The sequence below is a fragment of the Trichechus manatus genome, unplaced genomic scaffold, assembly GCF_000243295.1.
Source record: "Trichechus manatus latirostris isolate Lorelei unplaced genomic scaffold, TriManLat1.0 scaffold00056, whole genome shotgun sequence".
NCBI lineage: Eukaryota > Metazoa > Chordata > Mammalia > Sirenia > Trichechidae > Trichechus > Trichechus manatus.
In genome coordinates this window covers 3,772,382-3,784,063 of record NW_004443992.1, presented here as the reverse complement: position 1 = coordinate 3,784,063, position 11,682 = coordinate 3,772,382, and the positions used below count along the sequence as shown (strand labels likewise).

Sequence of the window (11,682 nt, the reverse complement as noted above, 5' to 3'; positions counted from 1 at the left end):
CAAAAAAAAAAAAAAAGTTGAGTATTTAGAGGGTTAAAATGTTGTGGGGTTGTTAACCAATGTCATAAAACAGCATGTGTACTGTTACATGAGAAACTATCTGTTCTGTAAGCCTTCACCTGAAGTACAATAAAATATTAAAAAAAAAAAAAAAAGTGAGTTGTAGATACCACGACATATCACCTGTCTTGGTTATCTAGTTCTGCTATAACAGAAATACCACAAGTCGATGGTTTTAACAAAGAGAAATTTATTCTCTCAAATCTAGTAGCCTAGAAGTCCAAATTCAGGGCATCAGCTCCAGGAGAAAACTTTCTCTGTCTGTTGGCCCTGGAGGAAGGTCCTTATCATCAGTCTTCTCCTGGACTAGGAGCTTCTCTGTGCAGGAACCTTGGGTCCAGAGGATGTGTGCTCCTACCACTGCTTTCTTGGTGATATGAAGTCCCCATGTCTCTGCTCACTTCTCTCTTTTGTATCTCAATCTAAAACACAATCTAATCTTGTAGATTGAGTCCCACCTCATTAACATAACTACCCCTAATCCCATCTCATTAACATCATAGAGATAGGATTTACAACGCATAGGAAAATCACATCAGAGGACAAAAGGGTGGGCAGTCACACAATACTGGGAATCATGGCCTAGCCAAGTTGACAGATATTTTGTGGGGGGCACAATTCAATCCATGACATCACCCCTGAATACTTCCATATTTCTTAAGAATAAGGATATTCTTCTACCACTCCCAATATTATTGTTGTTATTGCTGTTGAACCTAAGAAAATTAATCATAATTCCATAATATCATCTCATGTACATTCAGATTATCCCACAATCTTTGTTTTTTTAATGATCCAAAACACAGTACTGTTTCATGCATTGCATTTGATTGTTATATCTTTTTAGTTTCTTTTAATCTAGAATAATCCCCTCCACCTTTAGTTTTGTTTTGTTTTATGACATTGACTGGAAGAGTTCAGACAAGTTGTAGAATGTTCCACATTCTGGATTTGTCTGCTGTTTCCTGGTTTTTAGATTCAGGTTAAGCAGTTTTGGCAAGAAAAAAGACATTAGAGGTGATACCACTTACTGCATCACATCAGGAGGCATATGCCTGATTATCCCGCTATTGGTGATGGTGGAGTGGGGTTACTTGGATAAGTGGTGACCACCGTATCTCTCCCATATAAAAGTACATTTTTCCTTTTGTAATTAGTAGGTAATCTGTGGATAGTGCTTGAGATCATGTGAATATCTTGTTCCCTAATAATCTTTTCTCATGTTCTTTTGGCACTCATTAGTGATTCTTGCCTGAATCTGTTATTACTTTGGAGATTGCAAAGGGATTATTTTCTAATTCTATCATATCTTCTTCATTATAGTCTTAGGCTGGGTTTTCTAGAGAAGCGAAACCAGTGAAGCGTATGTGTTTGTGTGTGTGTGTGTACAGAGAGAGAGAGATTTATCTCAAGAAAATGGCTCGCATGGTTGTAGAGGCTGGCAAGTACCAAGTCTGTGGGTCAGGCATCAGGCTGGAGGCTTTTTCTGACTCATGTAGATGCAGGGGCTGACAAACCAAAGATTGGCAGATCAGACAACAGGCTGCTGGCTCACTGGCTGCAGAGTCCAACGAATCCCAATATTGGCAGGCAGTACGGCAGGCCGCTGGCTCAGGACCCAAGACCTGGAGGTCAGATGGTGACAAGCTGGATGCAGGATCCAGAGCAAGCAAAAGCCAGTGAGCTTTGCCAGAACATCCATATATATTGGATGCAGGCCACACCCCTGAGGAAACTCCCGTTGCAGCTGATTGGCTGATCATATCGTGGAGGTGATTATATCATATCACAAAATGGAGGATAGCTACATCATTACATAATTGCCAAACTACATTATGATATAACTGCCAAACTATATCATTACATAACTGCCAAATACATCATCATATAACTACCAAACCACTGAGAATCATGGCCCAGCCAAGTTGACACATAACCTTAACCATCATAGTTATCCAAGAAGAACTTCCCTCCCCTCTTCATTACTGTGAATTCATATTTTATTCATTGTTTTTTCATTATCAATATTATACTTTTGGATGCACAAATGGGCCTAAATCTGGCCAGTGAGTTCCCTTTTAAGCTAGCTTCTATGTCCTTTGGACATGATGCCTGTAGTCTTTGAGTATTTCCTTGCTTTCAGGAATGAATATATATTATGTGACTAAGGGGCAGTTGTACTCTGTCCTATAAGGTCACTATGGGTCAGAATCGACTTGCTGTCAGAGGATTTTTTTTTTTTTTTAAGGCATATTTATTTTATAATAAAGTAAGTAAAGATACCTTAGAAAGCTTTCAGAATTAAATTAATCTGCTTCTGTCATCAATTTTTTGACAGTAGTTTCTCCCTTTCCTGTAGCTTCAGTGACATGTGCATAACTTGACCTATTGAAGATGATGAGCATATCAAGAGGCCAGTTTTTGGTGAGTTTCTCAAAGTTGGTCCTATTCTGATTTATGATTCAGAATAAAAAACACTCCTGACTGCGGCCCCCTGGGACCTCTGTGGTCCTAGAAATGCAGAATATTATCGATTCTTAAGATGGAAGAAAAGCTTTGGAATAGTTCTTCTTACATTTATCTCTTCTCTGTCCCTCTCTTCTCTCATTCACTTTGGAAATACAGTGGGTAGGCCTGTGTGTACTGGTGCTAATTTTCCATTATCTTCCTGAAATTTTAATTGGAAAAACCTCTATTTCTTCTCTGCTGCCCACTTTACCTCCTTTTTCTATTCCCAGCCTCTCTTTAGGCATTTAAGTACCAAAATTGCTAACGAAAACAGTTTAAGTAAATAAATAACCCATGCAGGGAAAATGCTGTTAAGTTTTAGCTACTGGGACCTTATTAAGGGCACTTGCTACAAAGTATACTGAATTGAACCCCTGTTTTATAAACTTCCAATATAACTGATTTTACTTCTGTATAGCTTTAAAGTACCTGCAAGAATTTCAGTAAACATCAGTTACGTTGTTTTTTAATTTGCTTGGAGGTTGGGAGAATAGGAAAGAGGAGTTGTGAAAGTTTTTCTTACTAAACTGACATTCTTCCATTAATTAGTAGGCTTTGGATATTGTGTGTAACCACTTGTGAATCTAACCTGTTGTCATCCAGTCGATTCCAACTCATAGTGACCCTATAGGACAGAGTAGAACTGCCCCATATGGCTTCCAAGTCTGTAAATCTTTATAGAAGCAGACTGCCACATCTTCCTCCTGGTTAGCAGCCGAGAGCTTAACCAAGTACCACCAGAGCTCTTTACTTGTGAATCTACTCAGCATATTATTATTTAGGTTGAATTTCTTCATTCTTGGCCACAGCAGTGTTATAAGAGACTCAAATACCTTGCTGAAATCTAGATGTGGTGTCTAAAGCATTGTCATAATCCACCATTCTCATATCCCTGTCAAAAGGGGAATAAAGTGTTTGGCATAGCTTATTCTTAGTGAAACCATGCTGTTTTGTAGTGAATGCCTTTTTAAAATTTTCCCTAAGTTCTCACAAACCACTTATTCAGTGATCCATTTCAGAGTTTTATAGGGCAGGTAATCAAGCTCTGATTTTCAGAATCTACCCTTCCTCCTAACCTTTTCTATCATCTGTCCTTTTTCTGCAGCTATATCTTAGCTATGCTTCTGGGTAAGGCAAAACTCTGATCAAGAGGTCATTGTATGGACCACTTTTATGGGAAAAGTATTCATGAGGATCCCTCCAAGAAAATGTCTGTATACTCCATTTTGAGAAAAACTGACTTAGGGAACTAATTTTCTGGAAGTGCCTGGCCTGTTAGCGATTTTTGCAAAAAGAAAGTCTTGTCATTGACTTGGTAAAATATAATTTTTTTTAATTAAAAAAAATGAACACAATAAAAATTACTGTACAACTGTTTCCAAAGGCCCCTGGGTGGTGCAAACGTATTGCTCTGGGCTGGTAACCAAAAGGTTGGTCGTTAGAACCTATATAGCGTCACCATGGAAGAAACAGGCCTGGCGATCTGCTTCCGTGTAGTAGATTACAGCCAAGAAAACTGTGGAGCAGTTCTACTCTGTAACACATGGGTCTCCGAAGGCACAAATCAAAAACAAAATCAATAACAAAACTCAGGTTTCCTGGGGTAGGGGGCACAGGCATCTGAGGATCTCAATTAAGGAACAGTGGCTTTGCTACTAAGGGATGTTTCCTGTAGCATCAGCAATACCTGGGTGCTTGTTAGTGATGCAGATCTTAGGCCTCTCTGCAGCTCAGCTGAGTCAGGATCTGCAGTTTAACCCTATCTCCAGGTGATTCGTATATACATTAAGATTTGAGAGCTCTGGAAATCATTTTTGTGAGACTGTCCCTCACTGCTGGTTGGGTGGTAAAACCTCATCTTATGAAGATACTAAATGGCATACATCTTAGTTATCTAGTGCTGCTGTATCAGAAATACCGCAAGTGGATGGCTTTAATGAAGAGAAATTTATTCTCTTACAGCCTAGTAGGCTGCAAGTCCAAATTCAGGGCGTCATCTCCAGGGGAAGGCTTTCTCTCTCTCTTGGCTCTGGAGGAAGGTCCTTGTCATCAGTTTTCCCCTGGACTAGGAGCTTCTCCATGCAGGAATCCCAAGTCCAAAGGACGCGCTCTGCTCCCGCCACTGCCTTCTTGGTGTTATGAGGTCCCCATGTCTCTCTGCTCGCTTTTCTCTTTTATATCTCCAAAGAATTTGGCTTAAGACACAATCTAATTTTGTAGATTGAATACTACCTCATTAACATAACTTCCACCATTCCCATCTCATTAACATCATAGAGATAGAGTTTATAACACCTAGGAAAATCACATCAGATAACAAAATGGTGGACAATCACACAGTACTGGGAATCATGGCCTAGCCAAATTGATATGCATATTTTTGGGGGACACAATTCAATCCATAACAGCACATTTAGGAAAATCCTAGGAAACCCTGGTGGCATTTTGGTTAAGTGCTACGGCTGCTAACCAAAGGATCCGCAGTTTGAATCCCGCAGGTGCTCCTTGGAAACTCTATGGGGCAGCTGTACTCTGTCCTATAGGGTCAGTATGAGTTGGAATTGACTCGACGGCAACGGGTTTTGGTTTTCTCAGAGTGGAAGGATTTTCAGATGTTTATTGTAAACTGTTGGCTCAATATAGTTGTTAGATATTGACCCTCCCGTATTGATCCTCCTGGAAAATTTAAGTAGATGTTTCCCAAAATACCAAGATTACTGTTTAAAAAAGTGAGACATTTTACTAGTCGTAGGCAATGTGTTCAAAACCTTTCCTCCCTTTTCAACTATATATTCTTTGCATTGTAATACCAGATGGTTAAATTTTTGAGGTTATGCTTCAACGTGAAAGGAAAAACTGTATGAACAAAGGCTTCAGTGGTGGCTGTGCCTCTGTTGTTTGCATCCTAACTTTGTTGGGGCTCCCTAAGCACAGGGAGCCCTGGTGGCACAGTGGCTAAAGCACTCAGCTGCTAACCGAAAGGTTGGCAGTTTGAACCCACCAGTTGCTTTGGAGACAAAGATGTAGCAGTCAGCTTCCGTAAAGATTACAGCCTAGGAAACCCTAGTGGGCAGTTCTGCTCTGTCACATGGGGTCACTATGAGTCAGAATCGACTTGATGGCAATATTTTTTTCTTTAAGCACGGTAGGATGGCTTCTTTTGATCCATGACACAGTAGGGTTGAGACTGAGGTGCTGATTTACTGTGTAACCCTGTGAGTAAATGTGCTAAATAATTTTTTTCCAGGTTTTTTCATGCCTGCCCAGCTAAACTCTAGATGCTAATAACTTACTTTAGCCCAGCATTGGCTTCAATAATGTTAATGCAACTTGATACAGATCAGATTTTCCTAACTTTCTAGATGTTTCACTTGTATCTGGGGTGATGATAAAGGAGTTTAATCCTCTTTCCCCATCTGAGACTCCCTGACATTCCCAGATATTTCTCAGGGTGGGACAGATGTGGCACTGATAGGCTAATGGATATGCACCAGTTGAAGGAAATACCAGACTGCAGATATATCATACTGGCTCACTCAGTTGTGTGGATCCAGTGGGAACTATTGGTGTGATGAGCTGACAGAGGTCAGCAGTATTGTGTAGCAAAAAGAGCACTAGATTTGGAATTAGCTAGATGTGGGTTTGAATCTCAACCTCTCCTGCTTATTAGTTTTGTGATCTTGTAGTTAGTGGTTCATTGGTAGAATTCTTGCCTTCCATGCGGGAGACCTGGGTTCAGTTCCTGGCCAATGCACCTCATATGCAGCCATCACCTGTCAGTGGAGGCTTGTGTGTTGCTGTGATACTGAACAGGTTTCAGAGGAGCTTCCAGACTAAGATGGACTAGGAAGAAAGGCCTGGTGATCTGCTTCTGAAAATCAGCCAGCGAAAACCCTGTGAATCGCATCGGTCCGATCTGCAACCCATCATGGGGGTGATGCAGGACTGCGCAGCGTTCGTTTTGTGCGTGGGATCACCATGAGTTGATGGGGTGGGAGAAGCGACTTGACGGCAGCTAACAACAACAGCAGTTATTTAATCTTTGATTTTCAAATTCCATAATTGTAAAAGTAGGGATAATTAATACTGCCTAGGGTTGTTGTGAGGTTTTAATGTGAAGTTATTAAGAGCCTAGTACAATGCCTGGTGTAGAGTAGGTGCCCAGTGAATGATAATTGCTATCCTCCCTCTTCCCCACATAAGCAGTCCAGAAACTACACACTACTATATAAATTTGCTATATTAAATAATTTTTTACTGTTTTTTTGCATGCCTGCCAACTAAACTGAGTGGGAATTTAAATAACTTCTGATGGTTTTGCGCATTAAATATATTTCCAGGTGATTCTTTGCCAGGCAAGCAGCCTCACTGTTACTGCCACTATGGACTGTGGCAGACATTGGCCTTCAAAGGCACAGTGCTTTCAACCTGGCAGATTCATCAGCTGGATTATAGCCAGCAGGGACTACATGTCCAGAAAGCTGAGATTATTCCATCCTACACAGTGGATATGCCAACATGTCAGCCACACTCAGGAAAAAGCGAGTGTATGTGTAAAGCAATAACATTAACGTGGTGAGAAGGGTTTTGGTGAATTAATCATGTAAAATGGTTGCAGTATGTGGAATTCTTTTTTTTTTTAGAGGAAGGCTGTGAAACACAATCTTTTAGTTTCAAAAAAGTATGCTTGTATAGTACTTAAAGAAAAGCATCGCCTGGAAAGACAGTTTCTCTTTACAAATTGGGAAGGGTATAGCTTTTGATGCAAGGATCTGTAGCCAAATTTAGAACTTTGCTTACTATGGGAAACTGGGAGGTATGACACCAAAACCAAACCAAAGCAAACCTGTTGCCGTCGAGTTGATTCTGACTCATAGCAACCCTATAGGACAGAGTAGAACTGCCCCATAGAGTTTCCAAGGAACAGCTGGTGGATTCAAACTGCCGACCTTTTGGTTAGCAACCAAGCTCTTAATCACTGAGCCACCAGGGCTTAATTTATCAGTGTTTTAACTGCAAATATTTGATTATAGTTCCCGTCCTTTCTTTTCCTGCCTGAAAATAAACCCGTGGCCCAGAGCTTAGAAGCTCAGACTTTAGGAATAGATGCAGTGCCTGGATTGTTTTTAACTTTAAGGGCTTGCTGTTTGGAAAATGTTAGAAAAATAACTTTAATTAAATTTAAGAAATTTACTGGTGAAGAATATTTTCTTGTTTAAATAACATTTATTCTTCTGTAAAATGGGGATAATATTAGTACCTATTATACCTACTACACAGAATTAGTACCTACCTCATTAGATTAAATGAGGTAATATATATAAAGTGCTTAGGCTAGTGCTTGGCACAGAGTAAGCACAGTTTATAGTAATAGTGTTAGTTATAATTAGCTTTTTGTTATTAGTGTATCTGTGATTACAAAAGTAAAAATGTTCGTTGTGGAAAATGTAAAATAATAAGGTAAAGAAAATAAAAATCACCATAGACTCTCCACCTAATGATAACTGATGTTAATGTGAACTGATGTTAATAATACTTTAATATTTTAACTGATGTTAATAAAGTTAGTGTATTAACTTCCCAGTCTTCTTTTTATGTCTCCATATACCTGTACGTTTTATATGCCCAAGCCCATTGCCATTGAGTTGATTCCGACTCAGAGAGACCCTATAGAGCAGAGTAGAACTACCCCATAGGGTTTCTAAAGCTGTATTTTTTATGGAAGCAGACTGCCACATCTTTCTCCTGCGTTCTGGCTGGTGGGTTCGAACTGCCAACCTATTGGTTAGCAGCCAAGTGCTTAACCATTGTGCCACCAGGGCTTCTTATGTTTTATATAAGAACATCAAAATTATACTGTTTTGAAACCTTTTATCATTTAATATATTAGTAGTATTTTCCCATTTCATTGAATATTCTTCTTTCACGCTATCTTAATGGTATTTTATCTTATGAATCTCCTAAAATTTGTTTCCTCTATTGTTAGATATTTATATTGTTTTCAGCCTTTCATTATTTATAAATAATTCTCCAGTGACTATCTATTTTTCTTTGGGCTGAGTTCCTAGAAGAGAAATTGCTGGGTTAAAGGGTATATATACTTTTGTACATATTGCAAAACTGCCCTCCAGGTAAGTTCTGCAAATTTATATTCCCACCTGGAATATAGGAAATTTTGTACTCACTTCTTCTAATACTGGGTATTATAATTTTAAAAAATAGTTAACTTGAAAGGTAAATATATATTATTTTTATACAAAAATTTTCTTTGTTTTATAATGATACTAGTTTTTTTCATGTTTAGAATCAATTATTCTTTTGGGACTGCTTATCTATGTCTTTTGCACATTTTGTTGGGATTATTTATCTTTTTCTTACTGATTTATAAAAAGTTATTTTTTAAGGCTATCAACTCTTGGTCAGAGGTATTGAAAATATTTGCTCCAGTTTTCAATTTGTCTTTTGAGTTTCTTCATAATATTCTTCAGAGAATATTTTCATTCTTCAATAGCCAAATAGATCAATTTTTCTTTTTGGTTTCTGACTGTGCATTATGCTTAGGATATCTGTCTCCTTTCCAGGATATACAGTCATCTGTGTTTTAGTTTACTTCTTCATTCACATACTTTAATTGCGCAGATATTTATTTAGTGTCTTTTATTTGGGGGCCATTGTGCTAAATCAGTTGTGAAACAAAAAGGAACAATTCTTACCTTTTTGGCGTTTCAGTCTAATAGAAAAGGTAGACCTAAATCAGCCACCTCTCTGCCAGTGAAGGCTTGCTTGTTGCTGTGATGCTTAATAGGTTTCAGCAGAGCTTCCAGACTGAGACAGACTAGCAAGAAAGGTCTGGTGATCTACCTCCGAAAATCAGCCAATGAAAACTCTGTGGATCACAATGAGCATTGTTTTACCCCATTGTACGTGGGGTCGCTATGAAATGGGGACCAACTCGATGGCAGCCAACAACAACAACAAATTTTTTCTAAATTTGCACAAATAAATTAAAACTGGGGTGTTATGAAAGAGAGGTACACAGATATATACAAATGCTTAATGAGGGTAACTGACTGATCAGGGAGGTCCAGGAAGGCTTCTCTGAGGAAGTGACCTTGAATTAAACCCCGAAGGAAGATTGTACTTAAGTCAGATAAAGAGGCTGTGGAGGGATGGTGTTTCAGGCCGTGGCAGAGGACCTGTTGCTGAAGCATAGGGATCTAGATGATGGATGATTACAGCCAGGTGAGGCTGAAGAGGAGTTTAAAGCCAGACTATGTAGGGACTTGTAGGTCCTGCTGTGGATTTTGATCTTTTATTGTAAGAGCAATGGAAAGCCACTAATGGAATTTAAGCAGGATGTTTAAAGGAGTGACATGATGATTTTTTTTGTTTGTTTAAATTTAACTGTTTAATTATTGTGGAATTTATTTTGATGGGGCCTATCAGTTTTCTTTCCAAATAGTTGATCACCGTCCTTGCACTTTTTATTGAGTAACCTTTCCTTTTCCCATTGATCTGAAGTGCATGCTTATCAAATAGTGAATTTTTATATATAACTTGTGTCTTTTATGCAGTAAGATGTTGTGATAGGACCCATGCTTGTTTTTTTCTTCTTTAGTCTTAAATGAGGGTAAATCTGTTCATTCTTGATGTATACCACACTTATTCTTGGTGACCTTGTAGGATTTTACAACACCTCTTAGGCCTTTTAAGCTGGAGGGCTGAGTGCTGTGCACAGCCCCGAGCCAGCTCTGTGTTACTGTGGTGTTTACTGACTGTGAATCTGATCTGTTGTCCAAAACAGGACTTTTCTTGTTCCTCGGCGTGGTTATCTATTTATGAGGATGATCTGAACACGTTACAAGTAATTTCCAAGCCAGCAATTTTGCAAACCACAGAACCCACTGCTAACATTGTTCCTCTAAGCTAAACTTCTCCCACAGTTAACTTCATATTTTTTGCATTGAGGTGCCTCCAGTCATACTGCATGCTGCAATGTATAATTGGTGCAAATTACAGTGGAATTGCTGCAAGAAGAAAGGTATATGTGACGTAAGAGGACAATTTCCCAGCAGCCCTAGAAAGCAGCCTGAGGCAGTAGTTTGCTTTCCTTTGTATGCAAAGCCTAGATATTGGGAGGTGAGACGCGTGTTATTACTGTTGAGTCAGCTCCAACTCGTAGCATCCCCATGTACAACAGAAGAAAACTTTGCCCAGTTCTGCACCATCTTCATAATCGTTGGTATGCTTTAGTCCATTGTTGTGACCTCTTAGCTGACTTCCCCCTCCCTCTTTTATTTAGGTCTTGGGGTTTCAAATCAACTTCAACTGGCAGATGTTTCTCCAGGTTCTTGATAGATCATTGAGTCATTTGTCCAAAACTGTGAAGAGTCACTGAGAAGGGACAAACTAGTAAGCATAAATCAGGAGTTGCTTGTTTTCTGCCACTGTAGTTAAGAAATCCTTTTTAAATGCTGCTTTCCCCCACCTTCTCACCTCCAATTCTTAAATGTCTGGGAGACACCCTCCTTGATGAACAACTCCTTGGCTTTCTAGATAGTTGAGACTGGATTGTTTTGTTTGAGTGAGATGTCAAGGTTACAGACTGAAGAATTTTTTATTGCTTACATGGAAATGATACTTTATCATATACATGTATTCTCTGGGGCTTTTTATGGATTGGATGTTATTAATGGCTCAAGTTAAGGGTGTCTTTGATTAAAAGCTCGTATAGTATGTGGGACATCAATTTGATTAAACATAAAGCTCTATAAGAAGCAGCCTTTTGGTCTAGTGAATCATCCGCCTGAAGGTTTCTCCAGACAGTTGTTTTTCAAATCAGAGTTTAAATGCGTATGTCTCCTAGACCAACAATTTGCTGTGATTTTCAAGTGTGTTTCCTTGGTCACTGCTTCATCCTGCTAAGGAGCCTGATGGCAGTCAGGCAGTGCCTGGAGGTATAATTTTATTGACAGGGATAGTGCAAGTATGTATTACCGTTTATAATGCTGTATTTACTTGTTTACTTGTTTGTTGTCTGTCTCCTCCATAGTCTCTAAGCAATGGCCATCTCCACTGTGTACCCAGAGCCTAGTGCAGTATCTAGCGTGTGAT

At 39.1% G+C, this 11,682-nt stretch overlaps 1 protein-coding gene across 1 annotated transcript in view; it reads left to right on the top strand.

Moving 5' to 3' along the window:
- The window catches only part of HECW2 (HECT, C2 and WW domain containing E3 ubiquitin protein ligase 2), a 438,203-nt gene that overhangs the window by 22,163 nt on the left and 404,358 nt on the right, over positions 1–11,682 (top strand). The window contains exon 3 of the mRNA XM_004378178.2: positions 2,420–2,484. The gene's annotated coding sequence lies outside the window, so the exon portion shown is untranslated. The remainder of the gene's footprint in view (positions 1–2,419; positions 2,485–11,682) is intronic.